General features: G+C 45.8%; 1 protein-coding gene across 13 annotated transcripts in view; it reads left to right on the top strand.

The window, feature by feature from the left end:
- SERGEF (secretion regulating guanine nucleotide exchange factor) overlaps positions 1-14,813 on the top strand; it is a 222,326-nt gene that overhangs the window by 138,392 nt on the left and 69,121 nt on the right. The window lies entirely within an intron of this gene.

Raw genomic sequence — 14,813 nt, 5'->3', positions numbered from 1 at the left:
TACCTTCTAGAGTTGTTGTGAGGGTTCCAGGAGTTAATATATATAAAGCACATAGAGCAGTGCTTAGCTCCTTGGAAGGGTTTTAGAAATGTTCATTATTATTATCTGATATTTGTTCTAATTGTCCTGTTCTGGGCTTTAGCTCCCTATCTGTAAAATGGAGGCTTTAAAACTGAAAATCAAGGTTCCCTCCTGCTCTGATATTTTAGGATCCTATTACAAACCCATCACTGCCTGCCTTCTGTTGGTGACTTCTGTTCCTGGCTACTTCTCTCCCAGCCTCCAACTCAGCTTCTGAAGGGCAAAGCCCCTGCATTTTCCTTTTGTTTCCTGCCGATCTGCAGCACCCAGAGCAGTGCCTGGTACTCGCCAGAGACCCGAGCACTGTTGTCTGAATCGAGCTTAGACGGGGCTCAGCCGCCTGCCGTGGCAGCTGTTGGAAGCACTACTCTGTAGGCCCGAACGTGATGTGCAACGAGGCAGAACCAAGGACAGCTGAGGAGGTAGGCTGCAAGCCAGCAGAGGGGGGCGGGGAGTAAACTGGGCTGGAGTCAGAGAAGGAGCGAGAAAATGTAAAGGCAAACCTGAGCCGCTTCGCAGCTGCCCCAGATACTTTGTACCAGAGCTGCTCCAGCCTGGGTGTAATGAAGACAAGCTAAGCAGGGGATCCGAGGTGTTGCTGGGGGCGCGGCCGCTGCTGCTCTTGGCAGTCCAGGAGAGGGCTTGGCTCCCTCTGTGACCAGCGCCAAAAGAAGATGGCAGGGACTCTAAGTACAAGAAAGCACACAGTCCAGATGAAGGAGGGGCCGGCGCTAGCAGAGTAGCGGGCTGAGTAGACAGAGGCAGCCTCGGGCTGTAGAAAGAGCATAGATAGCCTGTGCAGGTAGACAGCCTTGGTTCACACCGGCTGCATCTCCGCATTAGCCTCCATTTCCCCCCTCATCTCCGTAATGGGGGGATCTCCACTTTGCAGGACTGCTGTGAGGATTAATGTGTGTGAGATACCTGATATATAGGAGGTGTGAGAGAAATGCGTGTGTGTGTATTTATAGTTCTGTTTGCTTCTCCTTTCTCTTGGTCAGGGTGGGGAGAGGGGAGAACGGCTTGCTAGTGTAACTGTGCTAGTGAAATCATTGTTACTTGGGAGGAAGAGATGATAACATTCTGGAAAAGTGGCCAGTGTTACCGTAGTGAGGAGAACATCAGAGGCCACGGAGAGCAAGGTGCGACAGTGAGCTCCTGGAGGGCGGACCTGTTCTATTCTGTTTTGTCCTCAGTGCCTGGTCTTGGCTCACAGTCTGTTGAATGCATGGTTGCAGAGTCAGGGAAGGTGGGCCCAGTCACACAGCTCTGGGCCTGTCTCCCTGCGTGTGTGTGAGCTGGGAGCAGAGGCCCCCACCACTGGAGGGATGGGGCCATCCATGGGTGCCCTGCAGGGTGCAGGCTGTGTGACAGGAAGTGCCTGTTGACTCTGGCAGAAGGCCAGGAGAGGGAGACAAGCTGAAAGAGGAGCGTTCCTACCGAGGTAAAGCCTGGTTCTCAGAGCCAGCTCCTCGCCTCAGCCCTTCTACCATTACCTACTTTAGATGGATTCCTCCCCCTCCAGTCTTATTCCCTGAGATCTGGGCCCTCTGTGCTTGGTGCTAGGTCTCCCATGTGGTAGGCGCAGAACAGTTACAGAATAGACCAGAACAGAATATAAGGGAGCCAAACTTTCCTCGAGTGTAGAAGCAGCTTTAGTGTCTAATGAATGTGCGACAGACAAACTAGAGAGGGAGGTGGAATAGAGACGGATGGAAGGATGTAACTCAGGACCTGCTTTTGGAATGGACACTCCACAAAGTATGTTTGCTGTACCCATTTTATAGAGAAGAAACCTGAGACTCAGAGGATATATGGGTTGATCAGGGGTAGGTAGCAATAAATAGTAGAGCTGTCTGCCTGACTTACCAGACTGTTCTTTCCACCCTATCCAGTGCGGGTGGTGGTCAGGGAGAGCACAGACCCTCGGGTCAGATTGTGTGATTCTAGTCCTGGCTCCCACACTCAGGAGCGTGTACCCTTGTATAAGTGGCTTAACCCCCCTATGTCTTGATGGCCTCATCTGGAATATCGTATTATTGACCTCATAAGGTTGTTATATAAAGTGCTAACAGTGCTTGGCACAAAAATAGAGGCTCAATAAACGTTAGCTGGCATTATCACCACCACCATCATCATCATCATCATGTATGAAGACTTCAAGGAAGGAAGTAATTGTAAGATGAGTATAAAAAGGTTTAGTGCTCAAGGTAGGAATCTCAGGAGCTAGAGAGGGAAGTGTCTTCCCCACCCAGAATGCCAGGGACCAGTGCAGGATCTCAGCGTAGCTACAGAAGGGATTTGTAAAACTTGGAGCCTGGGGACGCCAATCTGGGGGATCTGGAAACAGTGCTAGGCCGGATTGGTTCCAGATGGGGCTTCTGCTATCCTCTGCCCCAGACAGGGATTCAGAACGTGCACGTTCCAGCCTGAAGCAAACCCCACAGCAGCCACACTTGAGGTTTCTCTAGGGAACAAAATAATTCTTTGGTTTGGTTCTTTCCTTAATTTTCCAATGATGCTTCTCTTGATATTCTGTGTCTGCCACGAGGCATGGCCGTGGCTAGACAGGATGGTGAGGTGGCGCGAGTTCCTGCTTCAGACAAAGGAGTAGCTGCTGGAGTGAGGCACAGAGAAAGTCAAGTGATGATCAGGAAGGAGAGAGCTGAGGCAGAGGCAGAGGCCACAGCTGGCCTGGCCCCTTCTAACTGTGTGCTGTGCACGGTCACGCTGGCTCAGGGGGCCCGATTCCTCATGTGTGTGATCAACCCGCCCCTGAAAGTTGTTCTTCGAAATGGCATAGGCATGTCAGGTGCCTGCTCAGTGCCTGCTGTGTAACAGGTGCTCAGCAGGTGCTCGCTCGCTTGGCAGGTTCACCGGGCTGTTTCTTTCTTCCTGCCTTCCCACCTAGGATTTCCCTCTGCATCTCACAGAGCTGGCTGACTCGCTCCCATTCGTGGGCAGAGACTGAGGTCAGCAGAGGTGACATGAGGGCATGTGACCACCACTTGCTCAGAAGATCCCTGCCTACCAGAGGCTGGCTCCCAGGTCTGGCTCTGTCTTTGGGGCCCTCACCTCTGTGTCTGGCTGAATTGGTTCCAGCTGTTTTGCTTCCCCTGGGAGCAGCTTATTTTGGCTTGAATGGGCAATTTGTTTGCCTTCTCTCCTGATGTGCAGTTGTTCAGCCTTCCCTTCCTGCAGAGAAAAAAAGAGCTGACTGCATTTCCTCTCTCTCCCCGCTCCATGCAGACCTTTGGAAAGGATTTTATTGGTGGCCTTTTCCTGGAGCATTCAGGCTTGCCAGACATGCATTGTTAAAGGGTTAGATATTTGGCAAGAAAGTGTCATGCCGCCTCCTCCTCCTCCTCCGCCTCCTCCTCCTCCTCCTCCTCCAAGCAAAGCCAGCTCTCTTACCAAATTGGAGCTATAATCTATGTAAGGATCTTTTCCCCGCTTCGTTTCAGTGATGATTTCTAATTATTGAACCTTTGTACCTTTGTAATATGTGTGGCAAAACATCTGACCTTCACTTGAAACCCATCAAGCAGGGTCAGAGAGGAATTTAATAGTGAGAACTAAATCTTTTTTGACACTGGCTGTTCCTCTAAGAGGCCATACCTTCAAACCCCAGGGACTTGCAGAGAGCTCAGAGGCAAGTGTAAACTGTACGGTCCTGTGCACAGCGTGATTGGCAAAACATAAATGCTTTATATTACCTCATTTAATCCTCAGAGCAAATCGCTGAATTGGTGCTGTTGTTAACTCCATTTTCTAGATGAGGGAAGCTGAAGCCTAGGCTGAGCAGTTTGTTGGAAGGAGTAAGTGTGCCAGGTCTTTAACCCAGGCCTCTAACTTCAGAGCCTGTGGTCCGCTACCCCCCATGCTGCCTTCCTGCAGACCAGTGACAGTCTAGCCTGGTTTTAAGGCCACCAGATAAGATGATCTCATCTCTTCCTTTCAATACTTAGTTCCCCTTCATGTTAGCAACTTCTGTCTTGCACCCTAAATGTCTTCTCCTTCCGATTCAGCAGTTCTGTGTATAATCACCAGAGAGAACTGTGAAGTTGATGACATTGTTTTGGAAAACTACCCCTTTTAAGGATTCTTCTTCCCCCCTCTCATTGTCCCTTACTGCTTAAAAAATTAATTTACTTACTTAATTTTGAATAATTAACGCACACATATGATTCAAACTTAAAAGGCATAAAAAGATTTAAAATGAAAACCTTTCCTCCTTCCCTGTCCTCCTATTTGCCCAATGTACAAAAATCCTTCTACCACATGTGCAACTAATGTCTGTTCATCTGAATTTTTCTAGTTTCTTTTTGCACATATTAAGTAAATGCTAAAATATATTTTTATCCCTCCTTTCACATCAGTAGTACTATAATGTACATAGTTTGTAGTGTCTTATTTTTTCTTTCAACAGTTTATCAGCATAAAAGCCTCCCCAGATAGTATTACAGGTATATAATATTCCAATGTACCTATGTACCGTGATTTATTTAACCCATACCCTCTTGATGGACATGTAGATCATCTCTGATATTTTGCTATTATAGGTAATGGTGTAGTGAACAGCCTTGTGTATATATGTCATTTCATTGGTGGGCTGTTGAAGAATAAATCCCTAGAAGCAAAATTATTGCATCAAAGAGTAAGCATAACAATTTTGCAAGAGTTATTGCCTTCATAAGCAATTTTGCCCTCATAGGAATTATACCATTTTTCACTCCCACTAGCAATAAATGAGTGCCTATTTCTGCAGCAAGAATATGTCAAGAAACTTCTAGATTTTTGCCAATCTGATAGGTGAAAAACTACTAAGGGTGGTTTTTGTCTTTTTTTACTTTTTAAATTGAGATACAGTATATATACAGTAAAGTGTACAGGTCTTAGAGGTCCAGTTTGATGATTTTTTCCATATGCACATACCTAGGAAACTACCACCCAGGACAAGACCCAGGACGTTTCAGGTACCCAAGAAGGCAATACCCCAGCCCCAGAGTTAACTACTACTCCAGCTTCTGTCTCCAGAAACGGGCTGTGTCAGTGGCTGAACTGCATATAAATGGTGTTACACACTGTGTACCCTTTTGTGTTCAGCTTCTTTTGTTCAACGCATTGTGTCTCTAAGACTCCTCTATTTTGTGTGTAGTGGAAGTTCTTTTTCATTGGTCAGTATTAGCGCACTGGGTGAATATACCACAACTCAGATGTCCATTTCCCTGTTGCTTCCCCTTGGAGGACTGTGAATAAGGCTTTTGTCAACATTCTTACACATGCCTTTTGGTGAACATACACACTGGTTTCTCCTGAGTGCACACCTGGAGTAGGATTTCTGGGTCCAGTCCTGAGCATCAGTGGATAAACAGTTTTCCAAAGTAGTGGTGCCAGTTACATATTGCCGGTCAGCAATATATGGGCGTTGCAACTGTGCCATATCCTTGCCAGGTGTTTTCAGTCTTGCTGATCGAGGCCATCCTGCAGAATAAGTAGTATGGAACCTCACTGTCATTTTCATTTACATTTCTTTGATAGCCAGTGATGCGGAGTGCCTTTTTATATACTTAGAGGCCACTCGGTCAGCTTCTTCTGTCGAGTGCAAAGACTTAAGTGCAAACACTCTCAAGTGGGTTTTTTCTGTGTTTTTCTTAATGTTTTGCACAAGGCATCCTTTATCTAATGGATTCAAGTCCTTTGTGTGATAGATATATCTATATCGATATAGATCTAGATATCTAGATCGATAACGATCTAGATATCTATATAGATCGATATCGATCTAGATATCTAGATCTATATCGATATCGATATATAGATCGATATCGATATAGATATAGATATATCTATCACACAAAGGACTTGAATCCATTAGATAAATAGATATTGCGAACATCTTTTCCTTTCCCAGGCTATGGCTTGTCTTTTGCTCTCTTATTGGTGTCTTTTTTTTTTTAAAGATTTTATTTATTTATTTGACAGAGAGAGAGAGATCACAAGTAGGCAGAGAGGCAGGCAGAGAGAGAGAGAGAGGAGGAAACAGGCTCCCCACTGAACAGAGAGCCCGATGCGGGGCTCGATCCCAGGACCCTGAGATCATGACCTGAGCCGAAGGCAGAGGCTTTAACCCACTGAGCCACCCAGGCGCCCCTTATTGGTGTCTTTTTTTTTTTTTTTAAAGATTTTATTTATTTATTTGACAGAGAGAGATCACAAGTAGACGGGGAGGCAGGCAGAGAGAGAGAGAGAGGGAAGCAGGCTTCTTGCTGAGCAGAGAGCCCGATGTGGGACTCGATCCCAGGACCCTGAGATCATGACCCGAGCCGAAGGCAGCGGCTTAACCCACTGAGCCACCCAGGCGCCCCTTATTGGTGTCTTTTGATGCAAGGATATCCTTAATTCCAATGAAGTCTAGTTTATCAATCTTTTATTTAATGGTTTGAGGTGTTCGTGCTCTCTTTAAAATATTTTTGTCTGTTCCAAGGTCCCGAAATGAAAATATGCTCCTTTGTGTTCATCTGGAAACTTTATTAATGTTGCCTTTTACATTTAGGTTTAGAATCCATTTTGAATCTGTGTTAAAAAAAAATCCAACAACACATTGCTCTAAAACCATCTATTGAAAAGTTCGTCCTTTCTCCATTGAATTTTAGAGGCTCCTTTGTTGTAAATCAAGAGACTGTATATATGTGTAAATTTGGTTTTCGATTCTCTCTTCTCTTGCATTAGTTTATTTTTCTATGTGCATGCTACTACCATTTCGCCTTGATTGCAGCTTTATAATAAATTCCAATATCTGGTTTTAGATTTTCCAACTCTGTTCTCCTTTAAGGTGATTGTGACCTTTATAGTCCCTCTGCTTGTAGTTATGAATGAAGATTGAGCACCTTTTTGTATATTCAAGAGCTCTTTGTATTTTTGTCCTTTTTTTTTTTTAAGATTTTATGTATTTATTTTAGAGAGAGAGTGTGTGTTCATCAGTGAGGGAGGGACAAAGGGGAGGCACGGAGGGAGAGAATCTCAAGCAGACTCCGCACTTAGCATGGAGCCTGACATGGGGCTCGATCTCAAGACCCTGAGATCAGGACCTGAGGCAAAACCAAGAGTTGGATGCTTAACCGACTGAGCCACTCAGTCACCCCTGTATTTTCTTCTTTATGAAGGGTTTCTTCACATATGTATTAGTTTTTCATCGCTACTGTAACAGATTACCAGAAAATTAGTGGCTTAAAACAACACAAATGAGTTATCGTAGACTTTGAGGTCAGGAGTCTGAAATGGGTCTCACTGGGCTGAAGTCAGGGTGTGAACAGGTTGCATTTTTTCCTGGAATCTATAAGAAGAGTGTTTTCTTGCTGCTCGCAGCTTGTGGAGGCCACCTGCATTTCTTGACTGTGGCTCCTGCCATCTTTAAAGCCCCAAGTGGCTGGTTGAATCTTTCTTTCATCATACGGCTCTGACACTGACTTTTCTGCCATCCTCTTCCATATTTAAGAATCCTCGTGATTTGGGGCACCTGGGTGGCTCAGTGGGTTAAAGCCTCTGCCTTCAGCTCAGGTCATGGTCCCAGGGTCCTGGGATCGAGCCCCACATCAGGCTCTCTGCTTGACGGGGAGCCTGCTTCCTCCTCTCTCTCTGCCTATCTCCTCTGCCTACTTGTGATCTCTGTCTGTCAAATAAATAAATAAAAATCTTTTTAAAAATATTAAAAAAAAAAAAAGAATCCTCGTGATTCCTTTGGGCTCCCTCTCCCACTCTGGATAATCCAGCATAATCTCCGTATCTAAAGGTCAGCTAATTAGCAAGTTTAATTTCATCTGCTACCTCAGTTCTCCTTTGCCATGTAACGTAACACTCACAGGCTCCAGGGATTAGGACTTTGGGATGATATCGAATGGCTTGTCTCAATATCCTTTGCCCTTTTTTTCCAGATAGATTGTTGGTCTTTAATAAATTTCTAGGAGCCGGGCCCTTGGGTGGCTCAGTTGGTTAAGGGTCTGCCTTCTGCTCAGGTCATGATCCCAGGATCCTAGATCGAGCCCCACATCGGGCTCCCCACTCAGCGGGGCATCTGCTCCTTCCTCTCCCTCTGCCTCCCAACCCCTGGCTTGTGCTCTGTCTCTCAAATAAATAAGTAAAATCTTTTAAAAAGGAGCTTTTTATGTATTAAGGCTGTTAGGCCTTTGTGGTTCAGACAAGAAATGTGTTTTCTCATCTTTTTAAAATTTCTACTCTTGGTGTTTTTTTGTTTTGTTTTGTCCTGTTTTTGCCAGGCAACCTTTTCTTTCTCTACAGATGAAATTTATCAGTCTTTTCCTGTGTGGCTTCTGGATTTTGAGTTAGAGAGGCCCTCCCTATTCCAGGGTATACAAGACTTTTCTCATATTTTACTCTACTACTTTTTAGGTTTGTTTGTTTTTTAACATGTAAGTCTTTGATCCATTTGGAACTTATTCTGATACACAGTGTCAAGTGTGGATTCAACTTCATTATTTTTCCAGATGGCTACCCAATACTGTCTCAACACTACTTACTGAATTCCCTTTCTTTGGCTGCCCTCCTGGATCCCATTGCTTCCAGGGCAACCCTACGGCATAAAGAGAGGCAGTGACTGACCCAAGATTGCCAGCTGGTCAGTGGCAGAGCTGGGGCTAGACCTCGGGTACAACTCATACTGCTCAGTCTGAAGCTGGTGGCTTGTTCTCGAGGAGCTTTCCCTGGGGGTTGTGGCCTCCTGGGCTTTTGGCTGAGACAGAGTAGCCCCTTGGTTCCATGGGCTCTCAGTGTGCTCTCCCAGGTCATGCTTTGCTCATCTCTGGAGTGAGATATATTCATTGCCACTATCACACCTCACTGCATGGGTACTGCGTTTTCTTCTCTACCAGGCTGAAAATGTGATAAAATCTTTGGCATTCAAGAGAGATGTTTTACAATTAATGCAGAGATGTATTTACAGAACACTGGTTATTGTTTAAGTCACATTTCTTTTGAGTCATTTGTTTTCAAGGCCTGGCCTCACATCACAAGATGTGCCTTTTCAGCTTTCAGTAAAGGTGGATTTTTTTTTCCACTATGATTTCCAAAGAAGCAATGGTAGTATCACTCCACAGGAGTCATTCTATATGAGACCACACATGAGGGTGCCAGGCTGTCAAAGAGGCTCACGTATTTGCTAATTACTTTCTCATGCCAGCCTTTGTGGGCACAAGGTTGCTTACCACATTTTAGCACAATGCTCTGGGTCCTTTTAGGATTGCTTCCAGGAGCAGAAACCACAATTGTGACCCGCTGTCCTTGTTTACAAATATGAGGCTTGGGGCCTAGCAAAGGTAAATCTAACAAAGGTGAACTCAAGGTAGAAACTACAGAGAGGCAGATGAGCTGGAGGCAGCCTTCTGCCGTGGAGGGGCTGAGGTCTGGTCCCAGCATTGTCTGCCACCTGCTATGTGATCCTGGGCAGTCATTTCTCTCTCTGGGCCTGGGAATCCCCACACAAGAAGTGTTTCTAAAGTCTGCTGCACCACTCAGGTCTGGCCTCATGTCGACAAACTGTGTTGCACATTTAAACAAAAAAAAAATTATTTATTTAAATAATTTTTTTATTGTGGTGTCATTTAATGAGGCCTACTGTTGTAACAGATTTTTAAGTGTATGATATGGTATTGTCAACTGTAGGCACAGTGTTGTATCAGGGACCTCTAAAACTTACTCATCTTCCTTCCTGAAACAGTTACTTTTCATGGTGTCCATGACACCCTGCTCTCTTGATTCCTTCTGTTTCACTGGCTGCTTCTCCTTAGTCTCCTTCATGGGCTCTGCCTCTCCTCCTCCCAAATGCTGAAGGTCTGAGCGCTCTGGGGCTGTGTTAGTCTCCCGTCTCTTCTCTCTCTGTAGGTTTTCCAGTCAACCTCATTCAGTCCCATGGCTTTAGAAACTTTTTGTATGCTGATGATTTCCCAATTTTTATGTTCGGCTCCGACCTCTCCTCTGAGCACCAAATTATATATCCAGGTCCCCATTTGACATCTCCACATTAATTTTAAATAGGTATCTCCAGTGTAATGTGCCCATAGATCTTTTATTTGTCTTTTTCAAGACCATCTCTACTGGGTCTTTTTCTCAGTATATGGCATCACCATCAACCCAGTTGCTGAAGCCAAAAATCTAGGAGTCCATATTGATTCCTCTCCTCTCCTCATTCATCCTCACGTTGACTCCCCTAGGAGGTCTTGCTGACTTTACCTGAGAACGTCTACTTTGCTCCATTTCTGCTACTACTGCTTAGTCCACACCACCAGGGTCCCTCCTTGGGACTGTTTCTAGAACCCTAACTATACCAGGACTCCCTTGTCTTCCCCACCACTAGAAAAAATGGAATTCCTATGGCATGGGTATATGGTAGCCAGAGTGCTTTTATGTGTCGTACCTCTTAATAGGCTGAATTGTCTCTACCTGCCTTGCCTGCTGCGCGCTGCGCCTGTCTGTTAAATACCGACCGACTATTACATACAGTATTCTCCTCATTCCTTCCCTTACTAGTGGCTGACAGTTTGCCTTGTGACATTCTGGGTGCTGTGGAGGAAGACAGCCAATGCTTGTTCCCTCATGGAGCTCACATTAAGTGGGAAAAAGAACTATGAATGAAGTCTGGCACATAGTTATGTACTTAATGAACAGTGAGTGAATCCCAAGCATAGAGTGGTAAGAATTAGAGGAAAAGGTTGAAAGGGAGGAATGATTAATTCTGCAAATGCTCATAGAAGAGGTAGCTTTTGAGCGGAGGAAGGGTAAAGAGCCTTGTGTGCTGAGGGACCAACATGAGGAAAGGGAAGGAAGGTTTAGGCTTTAAAGAGTGAGTCATGGCTGAAGGACAGTGGCCGACCGTCAGGACAGCAGAGGGTAAACTAGAGCCAGGTCTCCAATGGAATGCTGAGGGGCATTGACTTTATCATATAAACAGTATGGAGCCATTATTGGTTGTTTAGGAAGATACTTCAGAAGCTGACAATTATAACAGAAGATAAAAGCCTTTAAAAAAATGGATAATGCCTTTTTGCAGAGAAAAGAGAATGGATGGTAGTTGGGTGCCTACTATACACTGGCACCATTCTGAGCATTTTGCATATATCATTTCATTTTATCATCACCATGTAGGATAGAAAATAGACAGATGAGCATTGTCCCTGTTTTTTCAAAAGGGAAATTGAAGACTCAAAAGAGGTGGAGCCCAGTGGGCACCTGGGTGGCTCAGTGGGTTAAGCCCCTGCCTTCGGCTCAGGTCATGATCCCAGGTCCTGGGTTCGAGCCCCGCATCGGGCTTTCTGCTCAGCAGGGAGCCTGCTTCCTCCTCTCTCTCTGCCTGTCTCTCTGCCTACTTGTGATTTCTCTCTGTCAAATAAATAAATAAAATCTTTAAAAAAAAAAAAAAAAGAGGTGGAGCCCAGGATTTAGACCAACTGTTTATCGTCTCCAAGGTCCACACATTCCTCCCTCATCCTGCCACACCCCTGAAGGGGGTCATGCTTTGGGTTAATTAGCATATCAGGAAGCACCAGAAATCTTAGAGCGTGCAGGTGACTTTGGAAGCCAGGAAGAAGCAGCAGCAGAGCTAGTACTGATAGCTGTTATCTGCCTCTGCCCCATTGTCCTCAGAGAGTAGCACCTCTGGGAGCATGGACAGCATGGGACAGCTTTGACCATGACCAAGAAGTCAGGCCTGCAGGCCTGTTCTGTCCTTCCTTTGAGCAAGCTTCCTGAGGCTGGGTGGCACTTAGACTCATAGTGTTGCCCCTTAGCACCCAAAGGCCTTGGCTTATGCTGGAGCCCTAAATACCACCAACCCCGTGGCTGCTGTCCCTGCTGCCTCTTATCTGTCTGGAATCCCTCTCCCTCCTGCATGCACCGAAAACACTTAACAGAGAACAGCTGAGACTGTTCATTCCAAAGTGCCCTCTCTGGGCAGGGCTTCAGCAATGCTCTATTTGCCCATTTGGCCATTCATGGATTTACTGATTCATTAAGAGGCTGCACCATGTAGTAGAAAGAGCCTGGGGCCAAGGGACCTGAGTTTAGGAATAGCTGCTGTCCCCTTGGGCTGGCCACTTTCCTTCTCTGGTCCTTTTCTTTATGGATAAAAGAGGAGAATTGTATAAGATAATCTTCAAGGTGTCTTTCAGCTCTGCCCCTTTCTGGGTTTTGTTCTTCCATAGAGTCATGCCTTGCCCCTAACATAGCATTAAGGGAATGCTTCTCAGAAGAGGTCATGTTTACAGTGGATCTTAAAGGATGAGTAGGAGGAGGAGAATGGCATTCCAGCAAATGGGATCAACATGAACAACAGCACAGAGAAGGCATGGCATGTCGGGGGAAAAGAAGGGATCAGGAGGGGAACAGAGCAGTGGGAGACAAGGCTGCGGGATGTCTGCAGCCAGGTCACAAAGGCCTTGAATGACAAGCTAAGCAGTTGGGACTTCAACTTGCAGGGTAACAGTAATACATCATGATATAGCTCCTGTGCTATACTTTCTCTTTTCCTGGGCTTACAATCACCTGTTTTTTCCCTTCTTCCTTTGATTGATTTTCTATATACTTCAAAAGAGGAATCACAGAGGAATGGCAGTGGGTTTGATTTTGTGGCTTTGTAAGATACTAATTCAGTAAGCTTGTGCTTTTCTGCTTGAGACAGGAAAGATGCTGCTGACCTTCCAGCCTTCAGCACACTGAATGTCTGATGGCTCCGACCAGGCATCCTGGCTCCAAAATCCCCATCAGTTTCCTTGGCCTGGACCCACCCCATCCTAGGTGGGATTAGCTCGAGGCTAATCCTTTCCTCTTTCCCAAGCAGCCATGAAGCTAACAGGGACAGGAAGCTCACAGCGTAGTCCTCGTGTGGCACGTGTGTGGACGTGAGTGCCTCTGACGTGTGCCCACAGCTCCCAGTGCCCAAGGCTCTCCAACTCACCTGCCCTTTTTCATGGTCACCGCTGTCTAGGGTTTCTCAGGAAAGGTTTGGTCCCTACTGTGTAGGTGAGGACAGGGAGTCTCAGAAAGGTTGCTTGATTTGCCCCAGGCAGCAGCGTTAGCTGATGTAAGGAGCCTGAGGCCTTGGAGTTAGGAGGCGGAGCTTCCAATTCCAGCTCCGCTCCTTAGTATCTGTGTGACCATGTGCAAGTTGTCACCTTCTCTGAACTGTGGGTTCCCCTTCTTTGAAGATTGAGGTAATAACTGCTTTTATAAATGCTTGTCACCAGAGTGAACCATATAGTTTCTGGAAAAGCTCTTGGCACAGAGATGGTGCTCAGCGTGTCTGATTCTGACTCACTCAAGGGCTCTTTCTGGTAATTCGCCTTGCTTCCCATATGGCCCTCCTTGTCATCTTGCTCCTCTCTTCTCAAGTCAATGCTACAACATAGACTACTGGAATACTTTTCCTGTCTGCCCGGTTTGAAGCTGGGCCCTGTGGATGGGACACAGGGAATGGCCCCTGCCCTCACTTTGCATATGGCCTGGTGGGCCATGTGTGGGAGCAGAGAGGGTCTAGACTTCACTCTTTTTTTTTTTTTTTAAAGAATTTATTTATTCATTTGACAGAGAGAGATCACAAGTAGGCAGAGAGGCAGGCAGAGAGAGAGTGAGGAGGAAGCAGGCTCCCTGCCTAGCAGAGAGCCCGATGCGGAACTTGATCCCAGGACCCTGAGATCATGACCTGAGCCGAAGGCAGAGGCTTAACCCACTGAGCCACCCAGGCACCCTAGACTTCACTCTTGACATGGAGCCAAGGGGATGTGACCATCCTGTGGGCCAGTGATCTCCTGCCTCCTCTGGAAGCTTACCGTGTGGCACGCACCGGGCTAAGCCCTTACGTGTACAGTCTCTAAGCTCTGGTATACACTCCCACATACTCACGTGCGCCTGTAGCTTCCTTACACTGTAGCCTTCAGTCCTGTTTTACACATGAGAAAAATGAGACTCGGGAAGGGTAAACATCTTAAGATCTTACAACTGATGCTGGGTGGCACTATTTGAACCAGATTATCTGACTCTGGAACATGTGCTCTTATTAGATAACTTTCTGTTTACTACAGAATAGTGTGTATATATATATGTGAGTGTGTGTGTGTGTGTGTGTGTGTGCGTGCGCATATATATACTCACACACACACATATATGTAGTTAACAAGTAAAAAAATACTAAAAGGCTTAATAGCAGTTTCTGCCTCATCTTTTCCCACCCCAAGACCCGTCCCCAGAGCCAGCCATTTTGAATTCTTTTCAGGTATTTACCTCTGTGTTTATAAACCAAATGTTCATTTAAGATATCAGTTTTAGGGGCGCCTGGGTGGCTCAGTGGGTTAAAGCCTCTGCCTTCAGCTCTGGTCATGATCTCAGGGTCCTGGGATCGAGACCCGCATCAGGCTCTCTGCTCAGCAAGGAGCCTGCTTCCTCCTCTCGCTCTAACTGCCTCTCTGCCTACTTGTGATCTCTGTCTGTCAAGTAAATAAAATAAAATAAAATAAAATAAAAAAGATATCAGTTTTAAATAAAACAAATTATATCTATTGATTTCTTAATATAAATTAAAATTTAGGGGCACCTGGCTGTCTCAGTCAGTTGAGCATCCAACTCTTAATTTTGGCTTAGATCATTATCTCAGGGTCATGAGATCGAGCCCCATGTCAGGCTCAGCGCTGGGCATGGAGTCTGCTTAAGATTCTCTCTCTCTCTCTCCC

Source organism: Lutra lutra, chromosome 10 (assembly GCF_902655055.1).
Source record: "Lutra lutra chromosome 10, mLutLut1.2, whole genome shotgun sequence".
NCBI lineage: Eukaryota > Metazoa > Chordata > Mammalia > Carnivora > Mustelidae > Lutra > Lutra lutra.
This window is presented reverse-complemented; position numbering and strand designations above follow the sequence as displayed.